This window comes from Peromyscus californicus, unplaced genomic scaffold, assembly GCF_007827085.1.
Source record: "Peromyscus californicus insignis strain IS unplaced genomic scaffold, ASM782708v3 Scaffold_5__1_contigs__length_169319896, whole genome shotgun sequence".
NCBI lineage: Eukaryota > Metazoa > Chordata > Mammalia > Rodentia > Cricetidae > Peromyscus > Peromyscus californicus.
Genome location: NW_026294573.1, coordinates 68,740,466 through 68,756,489, shown reverse-complemented (window position 1 = coordinate 68,756,489; position 16,024 = coordinate 68,740,466). Strand labels below are relative to the sequence as shown.

The window sequence follows — 16,024 nt, the reverse complement described above, 5'->3', positions numbered from 1 at the left end:
AGACCCTCTCCAGCCGAGAAGCACCGCAGAATTTTTGGCGTTCAGCTCCGGAGACCCTGCTTTATTTTAGTTCAATTATGGAGGGGGGACACGGACCCAAGGATAATAAACAATGCTGCATACTAGAGATTCAAACTGGGTACAGAAAAAAAAAAACACATAGAAAAGCAAGCGTTTTAACAAGTGGTCAGACTTTCGGGGATGCCTTTGAAAGTGACTTGTAAAGCACAATCGTTGGCGTTCCTCTAAAAATACAGAATTACACAGACGTGCTAGTTGGAGCGGCATTTTATTTGTTGCCTCTGGAGACCAGCCGGAGCTGTTGCTACCTGCCCACCCCTTAATGCAAATCGCCTCCCCATCTCAAGGCCTCCTTTAAAAAGGAGGGTCTTCCAGGTATCAGTAAACTGTGCTACCGTTATTCCAGATGCCTTGAGAGTTGCAGGCACTACTGACAGCATGGACTTCAGGAGTTGTAATTTTAACAGGCGCTGCCACATAATTTAAAGACACGAATTCACACACACACACACACACACACACACACACACACACACACACACACACGAAGCTTTTGGGTGCTGACTGCAAGTGGGGACTAAGGATCCCTGCTGGGTGCTGGTGAAACTGATTTCTGCTCTGCCCGATGGCCTTGGGAAAGGGCTTCCCATCTGCTCTGAATGCCCCCCCTCACAATGTCAGAAAATCTGCCTACAAATATTGGCACCGAGATGCTGGGACAGGCGGTGCTGCTTTAAATAGGAAGGAGACTGCGAGGCGGCGAAAAGAAAGTCACAACCTTCCTAACGGCCAGACTACCTGCCTCTTGTCCCCCAAGCCCAAAGGCAGACAAAGGGGACAGACAGAAAATCTTTTCTTTTGAGCAGGGTGGGGAACGAATGGGCAGGATTCAGAGAGAAACTGTGTGTGTGCATATGCAGATGGGGCCCCAAGGACCAGTTGTTAGGGGTGGGAAGCAGGGTGGGCGGCTGAACCCTCACCTCCTAAGCCCCACCTATCCTCTCTGCTCTTGTTCAGATAAAGGCAACCAGGGAAGAAATTCGACAGACGTTTAGCTCAACTCTTGGGGGCAGTATGTTCTTTCTGTTTTTGTCCAAAGCTTGTGTGTGTGTGTGGGGGGGTGTCTGATTAGGGAAGGTCTGGGCTCAGCTCTGGACCCTGGACAGAATTCACCCTAGGGAATCTGAGGCGCTGGTTGTCACTTGGCCATGAATGTCCTAACCTTCAGTTATGTCCCTTCTGTCCCACCAAGGGCGTCCCTCTCCTCTGGAGACGACTGTGGTGACAAGTGTACCAGAGTAACAGCGGAAGCCTTTTCCCGCCTCCCCCCAAAGCTGATGACCTTACACGGTGCTCACACAGCATTTGTCTCCTAACTTTCTGTGCTTGTCTTGGAGCTTGCTCAGCTGTCTCTGAATGACCCTCTCTCAGCACAGCCTACATGGCAGTTTCTCCCTGGAAGCATCCTGTCTGCTAAGCCCAAGCTTGGGAGCCTCCTCCTGCAGAGCGGGACTAAATCGGAGACAGCATCTCAGACAGTTTTGGGTGTTGTGCAGGTTGTCTCAGCTTTCCCACAGCTTTCCAAATCAACTGGTCTCTGACTTGTCATTTTTGGAAGAAACTGAGGTGCAGAGAAAGGATTTGACGTAAGGATGTGGAAGGAGCCGAGAGCAGGGTCTGCAGCGGCCTCTGGATGTCTTGGGTTTGGAGTCCATTTGCTCAGTTTGAAGGAGGTACAACAGCTCACAATGAACTACTGTGCAGTGAGTATCAACTGTGTGCCAGGGGCACGTGCCATCCAGACACATTGCCTAAGTCATCTTCCCAGAAACCCCCAACAAAATGTAAAAGACATGAAGGGAAGACAGGCATAAATCAAAATCCCTCTGATAATATAAAATAGCATAAACTGAAAGTAAAAGCCTCCAACTCCACTCTCTCTCCCAAAATAACGTTTATAGTTTTCATTTCAGTGGTTGGCCGTGTCACTGGGAGATGTTATCATCATTTTATGAGGGAAGAAAGGCAGGCTCTCAAGCTAACCCAACATGGCTACCTGTCTCCAGGCTCAGCTCTTCCCGCTGCTCTACATGAACTAGTAAGAAGTGGGAGAAAGAAGTAGGTGATGCTGTTGACAGAAAAAAGGTCTATGAGATGAGAGTTAATACCAACTTTTCTTTTTCCCTTTTCTTTCCTTCTGTCCTATTCAGGAGCCAAAAATTGCTCTGTGTTTTCAGAAACTGAGACCATATAAATAATTACTTGTAATGGTTGTATTCTTCCTAGACCTTGGTGTAACTGCACAAACTGTCCTCTTCCAAGCCTCATGACAGAGACCCCAAGACTGCCTCCACCCTGTGGTAGGCCAGGACTGGGGCATGCCTATTAAGTTTTGGATTCCCCTGACTATCCCTTAGAGTTGTTGGGAAACTACAATGAGAGTCAAGAAAAGGACTATGTACATTTAAATTCTTTCTCTATAAACATAATTGCTGCTTTTCAAAGATGTCCTTAGGACCCTGTGTGCAGTTAGAACAATGGAAAATCAGGGATTTTTTCCCCCCTTGAGATAGTGGGGGCTGTCTTTCTCTTGGAACTGGCTATGTAGAACAGCCCAGCCTCAAATACACAGAGATCTGTCTCCCGAGTGCTGGGGTTAAAGGTGTGTGCCACCACACCCAGCAAATCTGGGGACTTTGCAAAAGACAATGCTTTTGGAGGTTGATGGTTACACGGAGAGAGGAGATGCTCGTTTCTCTGTGGAAATGGGAGCACTGGATCTGTGATATGGATAAGACTTAGCATGTGTGGGGTAGATTTCTTTCTACTGCTAAAGACAAGTTGGTTAGGACTTAGAGATGCAGGCACACTATTCAGAGTGGTTGGCTAAGAGGAGCAGAGGTGTGGCCTAACAGATGTTTAAACTCTGTCCCTTCAGTAAGTATCCACTACCAAAGGCTGTCCATAGATGGCTGGGGGAAACATACCTGCAAGACGTTAGCAGCTTTTCAGAAAAAATTATGTGTTACATTTTTCTGTGGGTGTGAGAGAGAGAGTGTGTGTGTGTGGAAAGGATGGATATATGCCAGCTCTCACATCATGCTCATTTTGTCTAGATTTAAAAAGCTTAACTTTGTTTTCAAACTTTCTTTAATTTGGGGGCCTGGTGAGAAGAAATGATAGGTCACTGGTAGGGTCTCCTAGACTTAGCAGAGGAACTGTCATGGGAAGGGACTGTTGGCCCTTCCTGCTAAATCTTGCCTATGGGGAGAATCTGAGGGCCTCTAGGAAGAAAGGAGAATGTGTGAAGGAGCCTGGGGAGTTGGCTGGTTCCAAGAAGAAACTGTGGAAACAGGGGGGAAAAGTAAAAATAAAAACCAACTTTCTTGAAGGCCCAGTCATGCTTCAGAGCCTGTGTTCAATTCTAGTCAGGACAAAGGATACTGCGCCCCCTGGTGTTAGACTCACATAGGATTCCAGCAAGCTGTGTGGAGACCAGCTCCTAGAGCTGCCTAAATCAACCTCAGGAAAGTTTCTTCCCTTTGCTAAGCTAGTTGGAGTAGAATTGGCCTTTCTTTCTCAATCCCGGAGACTAAGTAGAGACTCTGCTGTAGAGGAGGCAGGGTGTGTGTGCACTAGTTTGTTTTATTTGGTTTTCTTTCCATACAGTTTAGGCTAACAGGACAAAGTCTGCTTAAAAGCAATCCCTTTAGGTGGGGAGAACACGGGTCTGAAAACAACAACAACAACTGCATTATGGGTGATGTTCTCGTCTGGGGAGAGTGATCTGAAATTTCAGAACCTTTTGTTCCTTGTCTCAAAAGCAAATAGTTTTGAGTAAGATGTCTCTTTTAAGTTACAGTTACAGTGCTGAATAAGCAGTACACTGAACCATCTTTTCTCAGAGCCCTGCAAATGTGATTTGTTAATGTCAGTTCAGGTGCAGGCATGTTCCAGCATCCAAAGTTTCCTGATTCTGAGCAAAGATTTTTTAAAAGCACAAAATGTATCTCTTGTCAGCACAGATGCCCCTCATCCTCCAGTCTCATGGAAAGCTCAGCTAGAAAGCCGGAGAGTGAGCACGACTCAGTCGCTGCTATTTCTTTTAAAAATAAAGTACTAAGTGTTGTGCTGGAAGTTCTGCTCAGTGTCGAGTGTGGTAGGTGTGAATACATGCTGTAATTGTTCCAGGCACTAGACCAAAATGTCCCTAGAATTAGCAGAGTTTTCAGCTATAATCTGGCTAACATTTTTCTGCAAATAGGTATGAAGACCAGGCTGAATTTCCATTGAAATTTACAGCCGTTCCTCATCTAGTCAGGTGATCAGCTCTGAGGAAGAATTATGGCGCCACTGAGAGATTTCCACTCCTCAAACCTGTATGTCCTGTCTCTAACACAAGAAGTCGGTTATGCCTCACGGCAGCTCCTTCCTTCTGCACTGCCTTCAACTGTTATCTCCGTGTAATGGGCACAGCTTATTATTATCACTATTTATTAGGCATCTCATGATTGCCCCTGTGAAGATCATTCGAGCAGCAACCTTAGTTCTATAGCCATGAATGAAGTTTGAGCTGTTGTCCCAGATGAGAGTGTCATGGGTCCATATACTGTCTGGAAGAGCGGGTCTCTCTGTGAGAGAAGAAAGCCAGGAGGAAGAACAGCACCCAGAAGAGATGGCCTGTGGTAACCCTGCCTCAGGAAGGGGAAGACCCCGGTGAGAAGGGTATACCAGATGGCTAGTTCAGTGACTCGGAGCACTATTTCCCCGTTTAAAGGAAATAACCACGTTATGGGGTAAACTGCATACTTCCAAAATTCATGTTACAGCCCAAATCCCCAGAGCCTCAGAATGTGGCTGTATTTGGGATAGGTTTGTTTGTTTATTGATTTATCTATTTATTTATTGTGCGTATGCATTTATGGAGGTCAGAGGACAACTTTCAGGGGTTGGCTTTCCAGGTTTGGGGTTCTGAGGATCACATTCAGATCAATCTTGGCAGCAAGCACCTTTACCTGCTGAGCCATCTCACCAGCCCCAGGAGATGGGTTCTTTAGAGACATAATTATGCTTCAGTGAGATAAGCCTTAAGCTAAGGCGACTGATGGGGTCCTGATAAGATGTTGACACAGACATGACCACAGGAAGGTACAAGGACAAGGAGACCAGATGCCAGACAAGGAAACATCCTCAGAAGAAATCAACCCTGCTGATCATTGGTCTCAGATCTGAGACTCAAACTCTGAGGTGATAGATTCTCTTTGCTGAAGCCACTGGATTTTGTGACATTTGACTATGGCAGTTCCATCAAACTAACGTAAGCTACTATTCGGCATCAGTCAATTATGTGCAGCCATTTGGAGATGCAGATTCTGTGTCAACAGATTTTCCAGTGTGAGAGTCTTTTATTTTTAAATTTTGGCAGGATGACTGGCCTTTACGGGTGTGCAACATGAACAATCACAACGATCCGTTACTTAGAAATGGCTCATGTTTGTCTTGATGTTCTGCTTTCTCCATCTTCAAATTCTTAATTTCCAACAGGGGTCCTGCCTTTTCATCTTTGACTAGGCTTCCAGACATCATGGAACTAGTGTAGTTGACAAATATTATGAATTTTAAGTAATGTGTGTTAAAATTATGGGAGATCCACCCACTCCCCAAAAGAACACATTCTGGGCACTAGAGGAACCCTGGGACACTGCATTGAATTTTTTTTGTTGCTAACTGAACTAAGATTTCCATCCCTGATCTTCACCAGGAAAGGATTTATAGAACTCAGAAGTTTGCCAGGGATGAAAGGAAAGTCACAAACATCTCCAGGTACAATTCTCTGAGATGAACTAATGTGGCCCTGACCATTTTTTTCCCTTAGAGTTAAGCCCTAAGAACCTTATAACACAAGTATCTTTTTTTTAATTAAATTATTTTTTAACTCTGTGTGGGTATGCATATACACATGTGTACAGACCAGAGGCTAGGCATCTTTATTTCTCTTCATCTTATTTTTTGAGACAGTGTCTCTCACTAAACAGAGAACTCACCAGTGGTCTACACTGGCTGCCCAAAGAACTCTGGAGATCTTCCTCTCTCCACCCTTCCCCCAGCACTGAGATTACAGACACATCAGCACAGAAGACTTTCATATGGGTACTGGGGATTTGAAATCAGATTCATATGCTTGAGTGGCAGGTACTGTATCAACTGAATGGTTTTCCCAGACCCTCAGTAGAGACTTTGGGTATTAGGAGTGGAACATTATGGTTTAAAAGTGCTATGTTTGTGTGTCAAGTTGGCAAAGGGTTAAATGTGATGGTTAAAGGTTAAAGATAGTTTTAATTGTCAATTTGACATAACCCATAATCACAAGGCGAGAGTCTCAATAAGGGATTGTCTGCACTGGGTTGGACTGAATACATGTCTGTAGGGGATTGTCTTAATTAAGCTTATTGTGGAAAGACCCAGCCCACTGTGGGTCCAACCACTGAGGTTCTGAACGGTAATGAGTGGAGAAACCAAGCCGAGCATCAGCAAGCCAGTGAAAAAGTATGCATTCGCTCCTGCTCTTGACTGTGGGTTTGATGTGACCAGCTGTCTCAAGTTCCTGCCTTGACTTTCCCGCAATGATTGACAGTAACCTTGAATTACAGGCTGCATAAACCCCTTTCCTCATATGTTACTTTTTGTTAGGGTGTTTTTATCACAGCATCAGAAATAAAACTATGACAAAAACTCTTCTCTCTCTATGCTGAGCTGTTCTGCGGATCTTCATTCGGTTCCCAGTTGGGATGCCTTTGGAGGTTTGAGCTGGAGGACAAAGTAAACCTGGGGCTACCCATGCACAGGACCATGCAGCCTAAGCCACGTACTGTAGATCAACTGTAAGATAGCTTTCCATTTCCTGGAGCATGTTCTAGCAAGGGGTTATAATTTGGAAGAAAAAGTTTACAGCCCAGAGAAAGAAATGCCGTCATCATTGAGTCGAGTCATGGGGCTGCCCTGCTTCTCTGGATACACATTGATTTATAAAGCACACTGACAATAATACAGTGGAATGTTTGGTCTGGAGGTCTGCTTTGCTAGTTCTATTTCTGCCCAGCACTAACTGGAGAGTGTAAATTTTAAAAGGAGTTATTTCTTATGCAAGTTTTATGCATATTCCCTCCAGGGAGTAAGTGAAAGACTGTTTGAGACACTCTGCATTTCTTGGAAGAAGGTTACTATAAATTAATATAGAGCCCTCTTTTTTATTGCAGGCCCACAGGACACACAGGATGATACTTCCACGTTTCATGCCATGGACAGAGCGAGGCTCTCACGGGCCTGTGTCAGAGAGGCTGCTCCCCCCACCTCTTCCCTGTAAAGTTTATGAAGTCTCTAACTCTGATTCAGTTTTCATTCTTCGCTGCAGTGTGTGTTCACAGAGCCCTTGGAAGAAGACTGTGATTGCTAAAAGTTGTGAGCCTGTGGCGGGCAAGGCCTGTACTTGGTGCAGCAAAGGAAATTCCATCACACCTGCTCCTCAGTCTAGGATCCCAAGTTAGCCAGTTCCCACTTTGCCCCAAGAGACAGCCTCTCCTCTCCTATTACCAAGAAACAGTCGAATTTCAGGAAAGGGATGATCCCATATTTAAGAGGCTTGAAATTGTATGCATGACATTTCTGAGTTAAGTTCTAAAATACAGTCCCCTTAATCATAGGAAAAATAAGAAATGTAGTTAAAACTTATTTAAAAAACATTGCACTAGGAGAAATGAAAAATTATGTTGGCATAAAACATGTACAAAACTATTCACAGCATCAGCAGGGCTGGGATATAGCTCAGTCATGGAGGGCTTGCAGAGCAATGTGCATGGTCCAAGGTTCAATCCCCCAGCCCTGGGATAGAAAAGTAGGAGGGGAGGAGGTATTCACAGCAGCATTTCCAATATCTACAGAAAAGAGAAAAAATTCAAACGTCTACAAATGAAAGGAGAAATATAAAATGGTATAGCTATATGATGGGATACTAGTCAGCAGCAGAAAAGTATGAAATGATAGAGGTGACAGTATGGATGACTTTTTTTAACATCTTCCTAAGTAACAGAAGCCAATCACAAGAGAAGGCACCCACTCCATATTTCTGGAGTATATAGGCATACCTATACAGAGAGAAAGCAGAAGAGTGGTTGACTAGGACTTGGAGAGAGGGCCTAGACTTGGGGAGACAGCAGAGAGGTGCAGCATTTCTCTGGATGGAGATGAAAATATTCTTGAATTAACTGAAGTGATGGTTGGGCCACTTGATAACTACATTTTGAAACCACTGAATTTTACTTGCAAGTGGGGGAATTGCATGGTACGTTGATTATATCTCAATAAAGCCTTTAATATATTTTATTAAAATAATATAATAATATAAAAGATACTTTAAGACCTGGACTGTCTTTCTTCCTTTGAATCTAGTTGCCTTATGATTAATGTTGAGACATAACTGTTCCTTCTTGTTCTTCCCCAAGATCACACATTAATCTCAATATTACAATATGAACATTCCAAGTTTAAAGTCCCACGGTCTTCAAAAAAATCGGTCTCTTTAATACAGTGAGTCTCTTTAAAAATCCAAATTCTTTTAAAATTCAAAGTCCCTCGACTGTGGGCTCCTGTAAAACCTGTAAATTTAATAGTTTCTCACTTCAGGAGGGAAGAACCAGGGCACAGTCACAAACCGAACAAAGCAAAACTAAACTCCAACAGCATAAATAACATAATGACCAAGTGTCTGGGATTCACTCACGGTCTTCTGGGCTCCTCCAAAGGGTTTGGGTCACTTCTCCAGTTCTGCCCTCTGCAGCACACACAGCTTGTCTTCTAGACTCCCCCAGCTGCATTCCCCTACTGCTGCTGTTCTTGGTGGTTATCACATGGTACTGGCAGTCTTCTGCTGCAACTGGACTTCACTTTCACAAAGGCCTCTCTTGGGCTCTCTTCATGGTGCCAAACTTCAATTTTCTTCCATAACCCCTTCAATTCTGGGGTTTCAACTGCTACTGAGACTGCACCTTCACCCATGGCCTATCCTGATCTCTCACAGTGCCAAGCCTCAGCTGCTCTCCATGACCCCTTCATGACTTCAAAACCAGTACCACCTGGGTGACTCGTAGACTACCAAGTTTGACTGCTAGTGCAAGGAACAACTATGGCTGCCTCTGGAACAGCTTCTGTATGCAGACTCTGAGGAAACACGTCCCAGAAGATTTCACCTCGATGATGCTGGTCTCCTCTTAATCACCACTAATTTATTAGCACCAGTTGACCAGTTTCTACTGTCCCAGTAAAACAACGGTTTTACTTCATTGGTTCTGATCTTTTGTTTAATCACAGCCTATTCTTCAGCCCCAGCTAATCAGAACCACAAATTCTTAACTCAAAAATGCTTGGTAGAGTCTTTGCTTTCCTCTGAAACTTCACAATCCAGGCCTCCACCATCTGTACTGTTTTCAACATTCTTCTCTTCCGATCTCCTGTACAACAGCTCACTGAGCTCTCAACACTCAGTGGCTGCTCTAGCCTGAAGTCCCCAGATTTGTCCACAATCCTCCTCAAAACAACATGTTCAGGCCTGTCACAGCAATACCTCACTATTTTGATACCAACTTGCTTAGTTAGGGTTTCTATGGTTGTGATGAAACACCACGACCAAAAGCAAGTTGGGGAGGAAAGGGTTCATCTGTCCTATACTTCCACACTATGGTGCATCACTGAAGGAAGTCAGAAGAGGAACTCAAGCAGAGCTGGACCCTTGAGGCAGGAGCTGATGCAGAGGTCATGGAGAGGTGCTGCTCACTGGCTTGTTCCTCATGGCCTGCTCAGCCTGCTTTCTTATAGATCCCAGGACCACCAGCCCAGGGATGACCACACCCACAATGGGCTAGGCCTTCCCCCATCAATCACCAAACTAAGAAAATGCCCTACAGCCTTATCTTATGGAGGCATTTTCTCAATTGAGGTTCTCTCCTTTCAGAAAACTCTAGCTTGTGTCAAGTTGTCATAAAACTAGCCAGGACAGGGCCCGAGTTCAGTTCTTAGCACCCATGTTGGATGGCTCACAACCACCTGTAACTCCAGCTCCAGAGGATCCATGCCCTCTCCTGTCCTTTACAGGCACCTACACTTACATATTTGCACATACCCATACACAGGCATACACATATGCACATAATTAAATGTAAAATAAATATTTAAATGACATGCACATATTTAAATGATTCTGAAAGTGATTTATTGGGGTTCTCCTGTCCCCTTCTTTAGAGACTAACACTCCAACCTTACCTGAAAGAAGCGATGACCCCATTTTCAGTTTACATGCTGTGGTTATTGCTGACCATCTGCCCACCCTAGGCTTGCTGACTCAGGACTTCATCACTGGGCATATCCTGTCCAATGGGATGCTGACTGATGCCAGCTCACATTGACTCTTATGAATCAATCCACAAACAGAGAACTCTTAAGCCATTTGTTACACTCAATTGCCGTAGTAATTCAAAGGACAGGAACTTAAAATGAAATAAACTTAAAAGTCTTAAAAGGAGCAATTTTCATGCCTTCTTCCTTCTTTATCATTTCACTACATTTTATCACCACCTGGGGTCTTGAGGTTACTAGTATCTATTGGCTCTGTGAGTGGAAAAACTGTATTGTGGCATGTTCCTGGCATCTCAGTTCCATGGTCAGTGGCTTCCCCTCAGTAGCCTGGAGTTCCTCATGGGGGGAGTACTGACAGAATAGACCAGTGCTATTGAGCAGGGCTCCCCTTTCCTGAGGAGGATGTTGTTAAATATTTGCCAGCTCTAGTGGGTGGCCCCCTAAAGATAATTCTACATCCCATTTCCCAGAATGGGTGACTAGAGCCTCATTTGAATAAAGGTCTTTGTAGCTGTAACTGCATTAAGAATTTTGACGAGATAGCCTGCATTCTAAGACAAGAAGAAGGCAGGGTGACACACACAGAGGAAGTGAGGGGGTAGCGGGACCACAGAGACTGAAGTTAGAATGAAGTTGCCATGAACCAATAAGTTCTCAGAGCCACCGTAGGCTGGTAAAGACAGGAACAGAATCTTCCCTGAAGTAGCTAGAGGCAGCATGGCTCCACAACCTCCATGATTCTGGACCCATGCTGTCCAGAAATATGAAAGAATAGATTTCTGTTGTTCTAAGTTGCTCAGATTTGACAATTAAAAAAAACAAATACATGAGAATGCCACTGTAGTCTTGTCCTGTGGCTTAGGGATGAGCACATGGCACAGTGCAGCTGATCGGAAGTCAGCTTCCCCTGGGAAGTAAATGCTCCTTCTGTGGGGAGGAGGGGAGGGGGGTTGCTAGGTGCTTTCGCCTGCCACCATAGTGCCCAAGACAAACCAGTGCAGAAATGGGAAGTTGAGGCTCAATGGGAAGCCCCTGCCAGTGTTGGTAAGAACATGTATTAAACAATTGAGCTCATTTCTTTTTAAATCAAATTCCTAAACAACAATGCATTAATTTTTAGGGTACATTTAAGATGTTTATTCACACAGAATACTGGAAATATATAAGTTGCTATCTTTTTGTTGGTGTGATAAGCAGTATTAATTTTTTATTATGGAGTCCATGATTTCTGGACAGTCCTAAATTCATGGAATTTAATTATTTTTTCCTAAGGAGAAGTAATTTAAAATGCATTTAAATACCCAGAATTCTTCATGAGATAACCTTTACAAATCATACAAAACTATTTGGGTATAAAGTGCAACTCAGAGGCAGAGTGTGTGTGTGTGGTGATTTGAAAGAAAATGGCCTCCAAAGAGAGTGGTACTCTTAGGAGGTGTGGTCTTGTTGGAGGAAGTGTGTCACTGTGGGGGGCGGGCTTTGAGATCTGCTATGCTCAAGCTATGCCCAAAAAGTGTGACAAACAATTCAGTTCCTGCTGCCTGTGGATCAAGTTCTAGAACTCTCAGCTCCTTTTCAGCACCATGTCTGCCTGTATGCTGCCATGTCCTTCCGTCATAATAGATTAGACTAAACCTCTAAAACTGTAAGCCACCCCAATTAAATGTTTTCTTTGATAAGAGTTGCTGTGGTCATTGTGTTTCTTCACAGCAATACAAACCCTAACTAGACAGTGTGCTTAGTTTGTGAGAAATTCTGGGTTTGATCCCTGTAGCACACATACACACACATGCCTGGACATATACACAAATAAATAAAAGAAAGAGTTTTCAGAGGAGGATATTATATCATTTAGACTTTTTACTGGCTAAAATATTACTTACCAAAAATAAAATAAAATATTCTTAAGAACAAGTAAGCAAACCACATTCTGCAGAAGAAGAATTTTTCTGAGGCCATAAAACATACATTGATACAACAACAGTATTAATTCAGTTTTGCCCGGCCATGATGTTCCAGGAGATTAGGACTATTTATTATGAAGCTAAAGGAAATTGGTAGAAAATAGAAACTTAGCTTTAGAACTTCCCATACCACCCTACTCCCTGTGTTTACACAGAGTCTCACTATGTAGCCCTGGCTGGCCTGGATCTTGCTGGATCCTGCTGGCCTTGAGCTGGCAGAGATCCACCTGCCTTTGCCTACCAAGTGCTGGAGTTACAGGCGTGTACCACCAAGGCCCAAGATTCCTCATAAGATAGCCCCATTGAAGCCTAGAAAACTGCAAACACATCAGGTCTATCAAAGACAAAGGTAGACAGACTCAAATGAGGTTTACAGAAAAGACGAGAATATAATTTTCTTGCCACCTGACAAAAAACACTTTTAAGTGTTTCTCATTCTCAATAACTCTGGTTGAGAGCAACCCTGTAAGTTTGCTTTTTTCCCCCTACAGCTAAAAAAAAAAAAACAAAAAAACTCACCACCAAAGTTGAAATATAAGAAACTGGAAAAAATCAGTGATTTGTTCCTTGATGGTAACTTTACAGCAAAGATATACGTGTTTCTTTACACTAAATTGTTTTCTTCATGTGGAAACGGCTGATAGGAATCTAGGAATGGATATAATTAAGTACTGTGTGGCTCCTACTCCAAAATGCCCCTTTTCTTTTCTTTGAAGTCACGCAATTCAACATTTGCCCAGGAACTGAAGTCGAGGACCAGAGTTAGGCCCTAGAGACATTTCAAAGCTGCCCAGACAAAGGCTCGGAATGACTGCACAAGGGAACCGTCCTGCCTTGGATTCAAATCGAAATTGATGACCTAATATATCTTTTCCAGCACTGACGGCCATAGTTTTATGAGCATCAAGAACTGGGTGTCTGCCATTGTCAACAAACAGAGCTTCTCTCGAGCTTTTCCATGCATGACATGGAGCACCCCAAAGGCATGCTGCAGTCTCTCCAGGACTAGAGTGTGGCCTCCAGCTTTTGCCACATGTGGGATAAATCTCTGTTTTGAAGGATGGACCTTCAAGGAGGGGAGTTGTCGCTGTTGCTCTCCCATCTTTCTTTGTTACAGAACTCTGAGCCACAGCAGTGAGGTTTCCCTGAGACACCTACAGTGAAGATAATGAACCTTTGGTTAACGGCTCTTCCTTCTCAGGGTCCCTCCCAATGCCTGGGACCTGATTGTGTGTTTGGGATTTTGAATCCCCTTTATTGAGTTCTCTTAATTGTTTAAGCTATAGAGCCCCCTGAATGGTGACCTTTTGGAGAAAACACACCACATTTATCTTGATGAAAGCATAAAATTAAACACAGGGCTGAAGAGATGGTCCAGTGGTTAAGAGTGTTTGCTGCTCTTCGAAGACTTCAGTTCCTAGTACCCATATGGGGAGGTTCACTGTTGCCTGTGCTCCCAGCTCCGGAGGATCTAACTTCCTCTTCTGGTCTGGCTGACACCCCCACAGATGTGCTCTATGCACACAGGAACACACACATAAACATGATTAAATATAAATACCTCTGTCTTTTATGGACATGCCTTTACCTCCAGCACGTCCCCATCAGCCTAAGTCTCCTTAGTTTGTCTCTGGTTATTAGTTGTACTTTCTTAATGACAACACCAAGTCCCAAGCTAGCCAAAGTTCAAGTTTATCCACATCAGCTCCCCACTTAAAGAGGATTTCCTTCTGGAGTAATAGTTGCCACAATGGCTCATAAACTCGGAACACTGGAAGAACTTCATGCACGTTCTTCCTTTTAGCTCTGTGGTCTCACTGTTCCAATGTCAGCTCAGTTTGCTTGCCAGCAAAGTCAATAGATTTGGACCAGGCTTCCAGACTTTGCAACATGGGCTCTCAGAGGACCAAGCTGTAGGAACGTTGGTTGTTATTTTGATTACAGAAGCAACGCTGTATATCTATGCATACATATAGACATGCACACAAAAGTAACTCGAAACAAAAAATATGCAGCATACAAAATGGAAATCTATAATCCTACATAGCTAAGAAAAGCAGATTTTTTTTCAAGGCACACATTAACATTTTACAAAACAAAGAATTCTCAACAGCGTGTCTTGGATGTTTTCTCATGTCAGTCTGTAGCAAATGCCTTTTTCACCTTTTAGCGGTTCCATTGAACGGCACGGTGTAGCCGAACCGTCTTTTCCTTAACCATTTAGTTTCCTGTGAGTGCATTTGGGTCATTCCGGACTCCCTGTAACACATATTCTTGCAAGCACCACGTACCACTTGAGCACTTTTGAACAGCTGACAGCGTATTTCTCCACCATGAATTCCCAGCAGGTGAATTATTATTAGGTCAAGGGTTTGAGCATTTCATTTTAATAGCTGTCATCAGATTGCCCATCAATAACTTTATCTCTTTACACTCCTTGGGAAAATAAAGGTGAAAATGCTTTTTTCTTCTCCAGCCTAAGTGACACTGAGGTCCAGTAGTCTGCGGGGCCTGGTGTGGGTCAGGGGAAAGAGCTTCAGCCCATGGAGCTTCTTGTCACTGTTTGTTTTGTTTGTTTTGGCCTTTGTCAGGAGCTAACAAAGACATCAAAGGCGTCCTCTTTCCTTGATGAACTCTGTTCTGGGGGAGTCAGCAAGTGGACAGAGAACTAGTCAATGTAAAAGGTAAAAAAAATGCTCCCACCTCTCACTTGTCTCTGGATGGAGTTGGCAGACAGCTCATCGGAGACTAAATAGGAAAGTGTGGTCGCACGTAGAGTACTTGGTAACAGAAGTGGTACAGACGTGCACACTGACCCTGATTTTTGGCCTGTGGTTTAGACTGTTAGGTTTGACCTAACAGCACCAGCAGGTTTACCTCAGAACAGTTCTTCAGTTTCATCCTCTATCTAATCAAAGTAGTCTGAAAAAAAAATCTATTCTTTTCAGGCACATGGAAAGAGATGTTGACCCTGTCCTTTAGTGAAAGACAGGGTTTGCCAACTTGTGACCTAAGGTTGTTTAATGGTTCCTGTGTTTACACCTCGGGCAGCAGGGACTGTGCAGACACCACGAGAGGATGGAGAGCTCATCCAGTCAGGAAACTGAGGTGCTGCTCTACAGAGCCTTGGGCTTGCTCTAGAGGGAGAGAGAGGTTGACAAAGGAGTAAGCCAGCCCGGGGCCAAGGGTCCCTGGTCTTACAGCCCTGATTCCACCAGAGCAGCCTCACGGTGACCTGCCTATTTATATAGTAGGTTTATCTACAGTTTAATCTGGAGCAGGCTGGCTTCTTGTTCTCCACAGCTGTGAAGTAGACATGGAACAATGCCCATTTCACAATAGGGTAGGCTCCTAAATAACGGTCGATGCAAACTGCTTTGCCTAACCTTGTACATGCTGAGGGCTCAGTAAATGTTTGCCACTTTATTAGACAAGATTTTGCTTTGAAAAGGGATTCTGCTACTTTAAAGAAATCCCACATTTTGAAACCACCAATTTGTTTCTTGTCATCTCTAAAATAAGGCGATTAATTCTGAATTACATTTTATTTATTTCTTGTTTCCCGGGGCAAGGGTTCTTTTCATTCTCAGACCCTGTCTTAACTTTGTGGACAGGCCTAGAGGCTCTGAGTAAAT

The 16,024-nt window shown here is 43.9% G+C and overlaps 1 protein-coding gene and 1 long non-coding RNA gene across 7 annotated transcripts in view; one reads left to right on the top strand and one right to left on the bottom strand.

Moving 5' to 3' along the window:
• LOC128097649 (uncharacterized) overlaps positions 1–8,442 on the top strand; it is a 40,034-nt gene extending 31,592 nt beyond the window's left edge. Inside the window, exon 2 of the long non-coding RNA XR_008213929.1 lies at positions 7,278–8,442. This is a non-coding gene — a long non-coding RNA (uncharacterized LOC128097649). The remainder of the gene's footprint in view (positions 1–7,277) is intronic.
• The window catches only part of Nfib (nuclear factor I B), a 418,189-nt gene that overhangs the window by 254,232 nt on the left and 147,933 nt on the right, over positions 1–16,024 (bottom strand). The gene's annotated exons all lie outside the window — the stretch shown is intronic.